Raw genomic sequence first — 12211 nt, forward strand, 5'->3', positions numbered from 1 at the left:
CCTGACGACTCCATTCAGCGTTTACGGTGGCGGTACATACGGGAAATGTGGCTGGATTCGGAGCATACGTGTCGTTCGGGATTTGGACACATTTGCACATCATACTTCATCGTTCGGACGGACCGGCTCCCGGAACGAGTCAGTCGGCAGGTAACGCTACGGACAGCTCTGGGAGGGCTGTCCGACCGAAATCGGAATCGGCCCCTCTGTAGGACTCGCTATTAGGAAATCAGTAATTTCATACATATTATTTTGCATTTCCTAAATAGCGATTCCTATGGAGTCGCTATTTAGTTAATGCTAAATTGCATTTTCTTACATCTGGCCCTATGAATCACTGGAATATACAGAGAGCTAGCAAACTTTATTCTTGCTCTACCTCTGGTAAGTGGCTGGCAACCTTTCCTTAGATCTACCTCCATCTATATAGATGCAACATAAAAGATCATCTTGTGAGTGCCTACAAACCAACTAAGAAGAAACATTGTTCACAAGATGTTGGGCCTTTCTTCCATGAACAGTCACATTTAATGTGGTAATTTGGTTTATATATAACGAATCCACTAATACAAAGTCTTCTACATATGAAGATATCAATCATAAGCTCAAATTATTTTCAAACTGCAATTCAGGTAATGTGATTTACTGCAGCAGATGTCCTTGCAGTTTAATCTATATTGGTCATACCTCACAAAAAAACCTAAGCGTGTGTAAGTCAACAAGGGAGCAGAATTAGGTGTAGATATGCCAGTTTTACAGGCTAACCGTGACAAAATGACGTAGGCTGGCAAGTGAGAGACACTGTTATGAAGAATGCCAGAATCCAATGAAGTAGATATGTAGATGTATTGTAATATGCAGCACCACCAGGGCGAAAAGTAACGGTCAAAGTCGTTGACAGCCACTGTAAAAACATTCTGATCACTGCCACCGCTAAATTAGTCATTTGATTGTAGGCTTTAAGACCTTCAGGCCCTATAGAATGCAGAAAAATCCCTTTTTTTCCGCTGGAGACATTTTGCCTTTCACATCTAATGTCTCTATGTAGTTGATGAAATATGCTTTCCACTCTGACCATTCCATGCAGGGATTACCACCAGCCGGCCAGAAGTTTTGAGGAGGTGCCAAGTTATAATTTTGAGCACTAGCCATTTTAATCAGAGGAAATCCTTAAATAAAAAAAACGAGTGGAGAATCTTTTGCTGACAAGTCAAGATCAATGGCTCACTTTCTAAATACAAGTACGAACTGAGAGAATGATTTTGAAGTATAGGTATGAAATACCTTGTAGAGGATCAGCGTGTAACGCTCGGTCCACGATGCCGATCACTCGTTGCTAGGCAATCCTGTAAACACCAGGTAAATATGAGAAACAAAATGGTGGCACGTTGCGCACGTACGCGCAGGCAACCATAGAGATCGACGTTGAAGGCAGGAAGGTTCGTGTATTCCTGGCGCTGTACAGGAAACACTACTCTGAGCCTTGCAGAATGCGTAGAAGATCGGCAGAAGACGTCACGCCGAGCTCACAAAGCGCCGTAGGAACCATGGAACCTTGAAGAGTCACCAGTTGCAGTAAGCGTATATTTAAAAAAAAATGATGAATTTGTACAAAATCCGCCAAAATGGAATGAAAACAAGTAAAAACTCCTGGTAAAGAAATCCAAGTATATCTCGATATGTAGACGTGGAAGCTCGCACTTGTCAGCGGAGATAAGCTTCTTTTAACGCATACGCGAGTTCGTCTTTAACGGTGGTGCCGCTGATGTAGATTTTCCAATCGTTGCCAAGTTTGTTATGAAGAACGCCAGAATCCAATGAAGTAGATATGTAGATTTATTGTAATATGTAGCACCACTAGATGACATCCACATACGACTCAGGCAGGCTAGTAACTGTTCTCTGAGAACCCCCACAGCACAGACCCAAAACTCTAGAACATCCTTAGAGTCTGAACAGGGTCCGTGCTAACAACATGTTTACATTTGTAGATGTTTACTTTTGCCCAGCCAACCACATTATACATAACAGACACCTTGGCAAACCAGCAAAAGGAAAGGAAATCGAAAATGTTCTCATGGAGACAAGATGGCAAATAAATATACCATAGCAAATGCATTGAGGAAGGTTTGAACACTCAAAGACTGAAAGTCCAGGATCAAACGCTGAACTAACCCTTCTGATGACCATCCCTGGTCTGTTTTGTCTGTTGCACACTTGATATCCTTGGAATATTCTGTTATGAACACCCCAGGACTGTTATGTTATCATGGAGCCTTTGGCAAATAAGGTGAACTTGGATGCAAAAATGGCTTTTTTTAATAGTGTAAATTCCCTTATTTGCTTACCCTGGAGTAATATTATGTGTAAATAAATCTGCTGTTGTGGCTGGCAGTGGGGTTTTTGAAGTGTTGATTCACTGGCAAGCTGGAGAACAAGCACAAGCGCATGAGTTTTTGAGCATCCACAAACATTTACAAGACACATTTTGACTGTGGATACGGTTGGATATTTTTTCATGTTAAGAGCAGGAGTAAATTTGCATCCTGGAAGTGAGACTACGATCCAAATTGGTGGTGGTGTAGGAAAAAGTGTCTCTCCAAAGAATAAAACATTTTTTCATTGAAAAATAAGGCTCTGTTGTTTAAATATACGTCATGTATACAATACTCTATGACAGCCTGCCAGGGCTGCGAGTTGAATAATTTAAAAACGTCATTGAACCAGGGGCCATGGAGCCCGCCATATCAGTTTTTTCACTGCTTTCCTGCCAAATGCTGGAGGTGAAACCCAGTGTCACTGGGAGTCCTCTTTCCTTTGCGACACCGGGACGAAGTGACTCAGTGCGTTGTGGCATTGGTGCCTCCGGCCCCATATAGTAATTCCAATTGAATTACCATGATATCGCTGCTAGCTTTTAAATGGATCTTGTCAATTGTTTTATTGAGTATGGCCCATGATAAGAGATGTATATAAACCGTCAAATACATAACCTGTTACCTGCTGATTGAATTGGGTTATTTATTGTCCAGTGCGACTCCACTGATGACTTTGTTAAGCACCGGATTCTATTTCACATTAACTAGGTCACACCTTCTATGAAGGTTCCTAAGATACACTTGTAAGATCACAGTCTCCCAAATTATTCACCGAAATTAAAGCCCTTCATGTAGATTTGCATATGCATAAATGGTAACTTAGGTAATTAAGCAAACACAAGAAGCTGATGGACGGAGCGCTGAAACTTTTCAGACACTCACCCCCAGTCACAGATCTGTGTTGAATCCATCATCATTCTTTAGCTCACTTCGCCACCCCAGTTCAGACCCAGCTATATGCAAATCAGTCTTGACCCTGTTTCTTATGGGAACAGGTCAGCCCGAACTGCCAAGCCAGGTCTTCTCTTGACCTTAAACAAGCATCCTGGGACCAGTTTGGGGGTAACACCCCTCATCAGCCAGGCTAGCTTGAATCCAGCGGGAAAGTGAGCAAGGGACCCAAGTCTGGGCATACCCTGCCAACTTAGGGCAAACAAAGCAAACACATGGAGATGATGGACGGAGCGCTGAAACTTTTCAGACACTCACCCACAGTCACAGATCTGGGTTGAATCCATCATCATTCCTTAGCTCACTTCGCCACCCCAGGTCAGACCCAACGTATGTAATTAAAACAGAATTCACAAAGGAATTCTGCACTGCTTATGGGAATCTAGGACAGGTGTAGATTACCAGAAGGAGTTTTGGAACTCTCTGTGTATTCTATGGCAGTTGGAAATTTATTTCAAATGTAAGAGAAATCATACTGGAGCAACTTGACCAATATGTTTTGTGAATTGGCCATGAGTGCATAATGATCCTAGAACACAGCAGGATCAATGTATTGATTTGTTGTTGGATTTTTACCTTGATCATGTGACTCTACTGTTACCCAACTATGGGGCCTATGCATCAACAATGCCATTTGCGATTCCTTATTAACGAAAAATAAGGAATCGCTAATAAGGAATAGCAAAAGGCTATGCATGTAGGAATCGCTATTCAAATAGCGATTCCTTAATATTCCTTATTACCGAATCGGTAATACCGAATCGGTAATAAGGAATACCTACCCATTCATTCCTATGGGCTTGGAGGCCCATAGGAATGAATGTAAAGCCAGTCAGTATTAGCGATTCGGTATTACCGAATCGCTAATAGCGGGAGCACTTTCAAGGGTGCCAGGGTGTCAAAAGGACACCCTGTTGCACCCCTGAAAATGATATGTGCACATATGTTGCACACACACATGCTCTAAGGGCATGTGTGTGCGCAACATGAAACTTTGAAAAATGCACAAAAGTGCATTTTTCAAAGTTTTTGCAAATTACCATGCAGTTCATCTTCATGGTAATTTGCTCCCCCTATTAGCGAAATCGCTAATTTTTTAACTTTGATGCATTGCATTTAAGGAATCTCACTTTGGGATTCCTTAAATGCAATCGCTATTTAAGGAATCGGTATTTAAGGAATCCCTATTTAAAGAATCGCTATTTAAGGATTCCTTAAATAGCGATTTCTGCTTTTGGGTTGATGCATTGGGATTGGGTATTTTTTCCTTAATACCGGGAGCTATTACCGAATCGGTATTTTACCGACTGGATTTTGGGTTGATGCATAAGGGTGTATATCCTCTGCTTTCAAGATACAGTGAAACAAATCTTGGTGAGCTTTTACTCCTGCCCCCATAACTATTTATTAGTGTGGGGGGCGCTAGGTGGCGCACGTGTGGAATGGCCGCTACTCTGTGAGTCTCCCGCAGTCCGGTTTAATAATCCGTAATTTATTTGCCTCCCGATGTGGACAAATACACAAAAAACGTAGAAATCCTGCCTGCTAATCGATCAGGACAGTAGCGGCACAGTGATCCATGCCGAAGGTCTCTGCTGGTGTGGGGGATCGCAAGGAAAATATGTGGTCTGGAGCGGCAGCTGCGACCTCTGGAGCTGCGGAGCGGTGAAGGGGCACACGCGAGGGTCGAGGTCTCGCTGAGGCGGAAAGGCCCACGGACGCCGGCGTCAAGAAAGACTGCCTGAAGACGGCATCCCGCGACGCGATGTGACCGGCTCGCCGTCGATGCCGGCAGAAATATCCCTGCAGTTAATGTGGCAAGTTATTGTGGGGCTGAGTCTCGGGCGGCGGCTCTGGCGCGGCTGCGACGGAGAGAGGTGAGGAGCTGCACGGGAGGGCTACGATCACAGTAAAACGAGACAGCCTGCGCGCGGGAGCAGACACAGGGCCCATGTTTATACTGTCTCCCTGTACACAACTACACGGTGCTCACATCCTCGACAAGTGCTCAGGGATTCAGCGCAGCGGGTGAGAGCTCTGACCTCGGAGAAGGGGGAAGCGGTTGAGGAGGTGCGGGAAAGCACAAAATGGGAACAGCGCTGTAACGCTTCTGAAAGGAAATACTTTTGAATACTATTGCCAGTGGCCCATATGAGCGCCATGCCAGGGGGAATATAATGAACCCAGACATTCACAGCTGACACTTGGGGAGCATTGCAGCGGTACTACGCAAATGAGGGGACAGAGTGCATTATAATATATGTACAGTGGAGCTGCTAGCTGAGGACCCCCTCCTCGGCCATGCGCAAGTGGGGAACTGGCCTGTTACACATGGACTGAACGCAGATAAATCTACTGAAGGGCCTGAGTAGTGAGTGTGGCAGTGCTAGTGTCCCACTGGTAGTCCTCCCCTGCTGCAGATGCTTGCATTTGATCTGCGCAAGCTGGACTGGCGCTCCTGATGTGGTCACTAGGTTGCTGCTACGAAATACGGGTACATATCTCTGCGGGCTGGTGGAGAGCGGTGAAGGCTGTGGCGCTAGACACAGCATATATATTTCTTCAGGGAGGTGGAGGGCCCGCATCAGTGTGAATAGACATCAATACGGATAGAGCCAAGATGGGGAAAACAGATGCCCGCCAATCACGACTGACGTTCGAAGGTAAGAAGTCCACAAAGCAGCAAGCATCAGACACGGACACCGCGGTGGATGATTCGCAGCAGGAACGTCGGTCGTCATCGGGAGGGGACCTTCAATCCGTCCTGCAGGAAGTGCGACAAGGATTCGCAACCATTGCGGACAGAATAGACACGATGAACGCACGCATGGATGCGATCGTCCGCAAGATGGAAGGTCACGAAACACGCCTAAAAGACGTAGAACAACGCATTTATGATGTTGAGGATACCACAGCCCAGGTGCAAAAAACGAGGTCACAGCTGGATAAGGTGCTCAAAGTCATCGCGGCTAAGAACGAGGACATGGAAGTGCGAAGTCGACGGAATAACTTACGCGTTTTGGGAATACCGGAAAGTACAAATACAGGCAAGATGGAAGAATATATTGAGAAGCTATTGGCGGTGGTGGTGGGGGCTGACCTGCTGTCTCCCCATTTCATTGTGGAAAGAGCTCATCGATCCCTCGGGCCGAGACCGCCCCCTGGTAGCACGCCCAGACCCATCATTGCTCGATTGTTAAATTATAGGGACAGGCATACTGCGTTAAGGGTGGCCAGAGAGAGAAAGCAGCTGACCTCTGATGGACTATCATTTACCATGTATCCCGATTTCACCTTGCATGTGCAAGAAGAACGTCGCAAGTTTATGGCAGTGAAACAGAAACTGAGACAAGCCCAGATCGATTATGCCCTGTTGTACCCAGCTCATTTACGAATCACACATCAGGGAACTCAAACCTTTTTCACAAAACCTCAACAGGTCGAAGACTTTCTGAAACAACTTAAAAAACCTAGAAGATCTGCGGGGACGCCTGATAGTTCTCCCCTCCCTCATACGCCGGACATGAATTGAACGTCGCTGATCATTGTCAACAGTTGTGGGTAAGGCATGTTCCATGCCTGAATGTCACGGTCGTGATTGTTAGATGCCTCATTGTAATTTTGAAATAAGATATAGTACACAGGCGGGCAAATGCTTGAACGATATCACATATTCCGAAGGGAGCATGTAGTTCCTCTGTAACCGGACACCCTTGTGTTCTATCCAGGGACCAGTAACTTGGTGTGCTGCACCTGGACTAATACGGGTTATTCGTGGGTCACCTAGATGTATTCCCCAGCCGGGAGATCCCCCCCCACGGTTATTACCAATGTTTTTGTTTCTTCAAAATTGTTTCCCATGTTCTCAGTGGGGAACTATGGACCTAACTGTTTTGTTGAAGAATCAAAGGGGTGTTAGGGAGAGGGGAGGGTTTGATGTGACTGGCATGTTTGGGATGTTTCAGTGGGAGGGGGAGGTAGGGGGGAGGTAATCATTCACAGTGAAACAATCGTATGTTCTATTGATGGCACACAGATCTCTTCATGTACGGGACTGCAACTGTACAGGTTTACTTAATTCTTTCAGTCAGATGATACTACAAGGGCACAGTGGTACAGGAGGATAGAACCACACTAAGAGTGATATCATGGACTGTCAGGGGACTTGGTGACCCAAAGAAGCGGCGGCAGGTTCTGGCCTATCTTGATAGACAACAAATTCACATAGCTTTGCTGCAAGAAACCCACATTAATCCCAAAGCCTTCAACACCTTTGCCAGCAAATGGGCCAGTTGTCGTCTATTTTTATCCTATTCATCGTATGCCCGTGGCACAGCAATTTTGTTTAAAAAACAAACTCCTTTTGAAATGGCGGGGTGGTGCTGGATCCACAGGGGCGCTATGTCATTACATGGGGAAGGCTCGGCAGGGACTCAGTTACAGTGCGAATTGTTATGTGCCTAATACTGACAGCCCTGAATTCTTCCATAATCTTTGGGGCAAAATATTGAACATTGGCTCCACTCATGTTATTTGGGGTGGTGACTTCAATGTTGCCCTGAACCCCGGTCAGGACAGATCACATGCAACTACCCATCATTACACCAACGCACAGGAGGCGTTGTGCGGTATCATTGCAGAGGGTGGACTGATATATAGTTGGAGATACGCGCACCCACAGCGGCAGGAAGGCACACACTTTACAGCCCACAGAGGGACATGGTCACGGATTGATTATTGCCTACTCTCAAAGGGATTGGGTCCAACCCTATGCAGTGTGTCACATTTGGCTAGGACTTTCTCAGATCACTGCCCGGTGAAGGTGTCACTCACACCTCTGGGTTATGATAGGCCCAGACCGAGCTGGAGGCTGCAGCCCACAGCCTTACTGGTTGTGGTTTTTCAGGCAGAACTGGGAGAGGAGATCAAAGACTTCTTTATTAGGAACAAGGGAACGGTAGATAGTGTTGAGGTGATATGGGAGGCCTTTAAAGTGACGGTAAGGGGCTTTTGTATATCAAAGAGTTTTGGGGTGTTGAAAGATTTACAGAACACATTGTACAAACTTGAGCGAGAATTACGGGAGCTGGAGGGACGCATGGGGAGAGGGAACATGGGACAGGTGCAAACAGAGTTCCGGGAGAAATTATCTGACTATGAGGATAAGCCACTCAGAGAATCAAAATTCAGAGGCCGATATTGGGTAGCTCGCAAATATGGGGAAGGGGAGCGACCGAGTAGTGCGCTTGAGGCAGTGACGCGGAGCTCACGCTTTAATGTGTACATTTTAGAAATACAAGGACCCGGGGACCTACCGCAATGTGACACACTGACCATCTCAGATATGTTTATCGCGCACTACAGTACTTTATACACATCCCAGAGGCAAGGAACCCCAGACTTAGATGACTTTATGGGTGATGTAGCGCTTGGATGGCTTAGTGATGCACAAAGGGAATTCCTAATGCACCCCTTGGAGGTAGATGAAATTACAGATGCCATTATGCAACGGTAGGGCTCCAGGTTCTGATGGCCTACCGGCAGAATTTTATAAAAGTTACATTGACATCATGGCACCAGTGTTAAAAGAGGTATATGAAGAATCTCTAGAGGTAGGCGTACTCCCCCCCCTCGATGAGGGAGGCAATAGTTACATCCCTGCTGAATCCCGGTAAACCCCCTGAGACCTGCGACTCCTATCGGCCATTATCACTATTAAATTGCGACACAAAAATCTTGTCAAAAACCTTGGCTAACCGATTAACTCTCTTAATGGACAAGCTAATACTTCCCGACCAGTCAGGGTTCGTACCAGGCAGGAACACATCTCAAAATTTGCGAACCTTGTTTTCTCTCCTCCAGACGGTAGCTCCTGAGTTCCCTCTTGCCGCTGTTTTTTTAGATGCCACTAAGGCGTTTGATTCGGTGGAGTGGGATTATCCGTTTGGGGTCTTACAGAGAATGGGTGTTCCCCTTTTATATATATCCTGGATTAAATTACTGTTTCATCACCCCACCGCTAGGATTCAGATTAATGGGCACCTATCTCAGCCGATAACAATCTCGAGAGGTACTCGTCAGGGGTGTCCGTTATCCCCATTGTTGTTCGCCATAGCGGTAGAGCCTTTAGCTTCCAGGGTGCTTCAAGTCCATAAAGATAAGGCATTTCGCTGCAGCCAACGTCAAATATTAATTTCATTATATGCAGATGATATGACGCTATATATTAGAGACCCCATGCAGAACATGAACCCTATACTGCGAGAATTTATTAAATTCGGCAGACTGTCAGGTATTCATATTAATTGGGGGAAGTCACAAGTTTTTCCACTTACACCTGCAGTGTCTAGATTTCCACTGGATTTCCCACTGGACTGGTGTGACGCTGACTTACGTTATCTTGGAATACAGGTCACCAGGGATAAGGAAGAAACTATAAGGGTACGGCTATTACACAACTCATTGCCAACATTACACGGTGGATCTCCTTGCCACTGTCGTTGGCGGGGAGGGCCTCCCTCATAAAGATGGTTATACTCCCGCAATTCCTTTATCTGTTTCTTAATATCCCGTACCATCCCGTACGGCATTTCTTTCAGACATTACGTACTGAATTGATCAGATTATTTTGGGGAGGGAAACAACCGAGGCTTAAATGGTAGACTTTAACGCGACCTTATGATCAAGGGGGGTTTGATGTCCCTGACTTTGACATTTATTTTCTAAGCGCGCAGGCGCACTACGCCTATTACTGGATACATCCCCTCGAGACATGCCACAAACAGCTGTAGAAGACTGGTTGGCAGACCCAATACCACTGGATGGCTTGATATATGGACATGTGCGCACACGCACGACACCACCCACTACTATCACAGGTACGGTTGATGCATGGCATCGGATAGCAACTATGTTGGCCTTGCCCTTTCTGTATTCCCCTCGACTCCCACTGACTTATCACCCTAGTCTATCACTGCTGCAAGAAAAAGGTTTCTTAGGGTTGTGCCAACGAGCCCACATTCACACGTGGGGAGATTTGTTTAACGCTGGGAAGTTTCGTTCTCTAGATCAATTTTTACAGAATACACCCTATACGCCTTTGGATGTATTACTTTATGTGCGTCTACGACAGGGAATATGAGCAATTATTCCTGACTTCCTGCAGGAACCCTTGAGTCTCCTTCCGCTGCATCAAATGCTAGGATCCACTGATGGAAAGCATCTAGTGTCAGCCCTATACACCAGCATACGATCACACAGGGAGGGAATTCACAGTCCATCTCGTGTGCAGTGGGGAGAAGATTTAGGGCGAGAAATGACCGACGATCAGTGGAGATATTGCTGCCTCCAAACAGCACAGATCTTGGCAAGTTGTAGGCTACGAGTGATACATTATAAATATCTGCATCGCTTATACCATACGCCGCTCAAGAAATACAAATTTAAGCTGGCAGAAACTGATAGTTGTGACCGATGCAAACAGGCAGGTGCAGGGTTCTTACATCTAGCGTGGTTATGCCCAACAATACAAGACTATTGGGAGCAGGTATTGGTGGCGTTTGAAAAGATGACTGGCAGATTAATAGAAAGAGACCCTTTGCTTACACTCCTAGGATACACGGCACAGATGCCTGTTGCCCATAGGAAATTCCTTGCTATTTCACCGTTGTTAGCCAAACGAAGAGTGGCGTGTCGATGGGGAAGGGGCCGAGCCCCGAAGTTCAAAGAATGGTTGACGGACCTAACATATTGCCAAGAACAGACTACCATCTATGCTGAGACAGTATCCCATACCTCCAGGCCTAGAGATATATGGAGGCCTCTTCAGGGGTATCTACTATCACAAATTTCCACAGATGCGCATCCTACTCAAATCGCAGTTCCTTGAATAACAGCAGATGTGCTTTGGTAGCATGTGGGTCGTCCAGGTTATCGGTTCATCGCGATTGCCCGATCTGGTAGCCTCATATGTACCGTAGGTTGTCAACAGAAGATATATCTATCTGTCCTTGGGTTTTCATAACTGGCAAACTCCTCTTGATCCTTGTACAACGATGTATTTCACTGTGTCCAGTATATCTCCCTGCCAGTACTGTGAAACTAGAAAGATTGTTTCATCGCCTATGTTGTTTTTATGGCACCTGGCTGAAGAGATTATTGTGGTATTATTGTGATTCACTGTACATTGCATTGGTATACATTGTCGTGCTTTATGTTAAAACTACAAATAAAGTATTAAAAAAAAAAACTATTAGTGTGTGTAGTCTTCAGCAAGACTGCACAATAGTCTTTTTATGTCTGAACAATTTCGTCAGCGGTTTCCTGGTGATTTTAATTATGGTGACTTGTTTCGCTCTCACTGTGCAGTCAGACATGTGTGATGCTCTGCGTGAGGGCGTGGGTCGGGGGAGGGGTACGTCTCGATGACGGAAGCCATTGTGGGAGCTAATTGCTTGCAAAAGTGCAATTCATCTGCATCAAGATAATTATTGTTCAGACTCTGAACAGGCACTGCAGGGAATGGTGATTGATTTGAAAACAAAATAAGTCACACTATATGCATTTCAAGTGCTTGCATCTCGGTCTCTGTCGCAGCTTCCATTATCACTCGGCACTTAGAGGTTGTTTGCAGCGCCACTGAATGGACTCCGCATAATTAAAGCACACACAATTATCCGGTAATTAATTTGTACTTTCCACCGGTTGTTTTCATGAACTCTTGACAGAAAGGTTACCGCTTTTGCTGTGCAAAATAATTAAATTCATGGTCGGCAGAGCTCTGGATTTCACGACTGCGTTTTATTAATTTGTAGCGGTATCACGCTTGATTCCCTGGGGGAGACACTATTTCATGGGCAGGGGTGGCAGTGACTTTAGCGTTG

Source organism: Triturus cristatus, chromosome 6 (assembly GCF_964204655.1).
Source record: "Triturus cristatus chromosome 6, aTriCri1.1, whole genome shotgun sequence".
Classification (NCBI taxonomy): domain Eukaryota; kingdom Metazoa; phylum Chordata; class Amphibia; order Caudata; family Salamandridae; genus Triturus; species Triturus cristatus.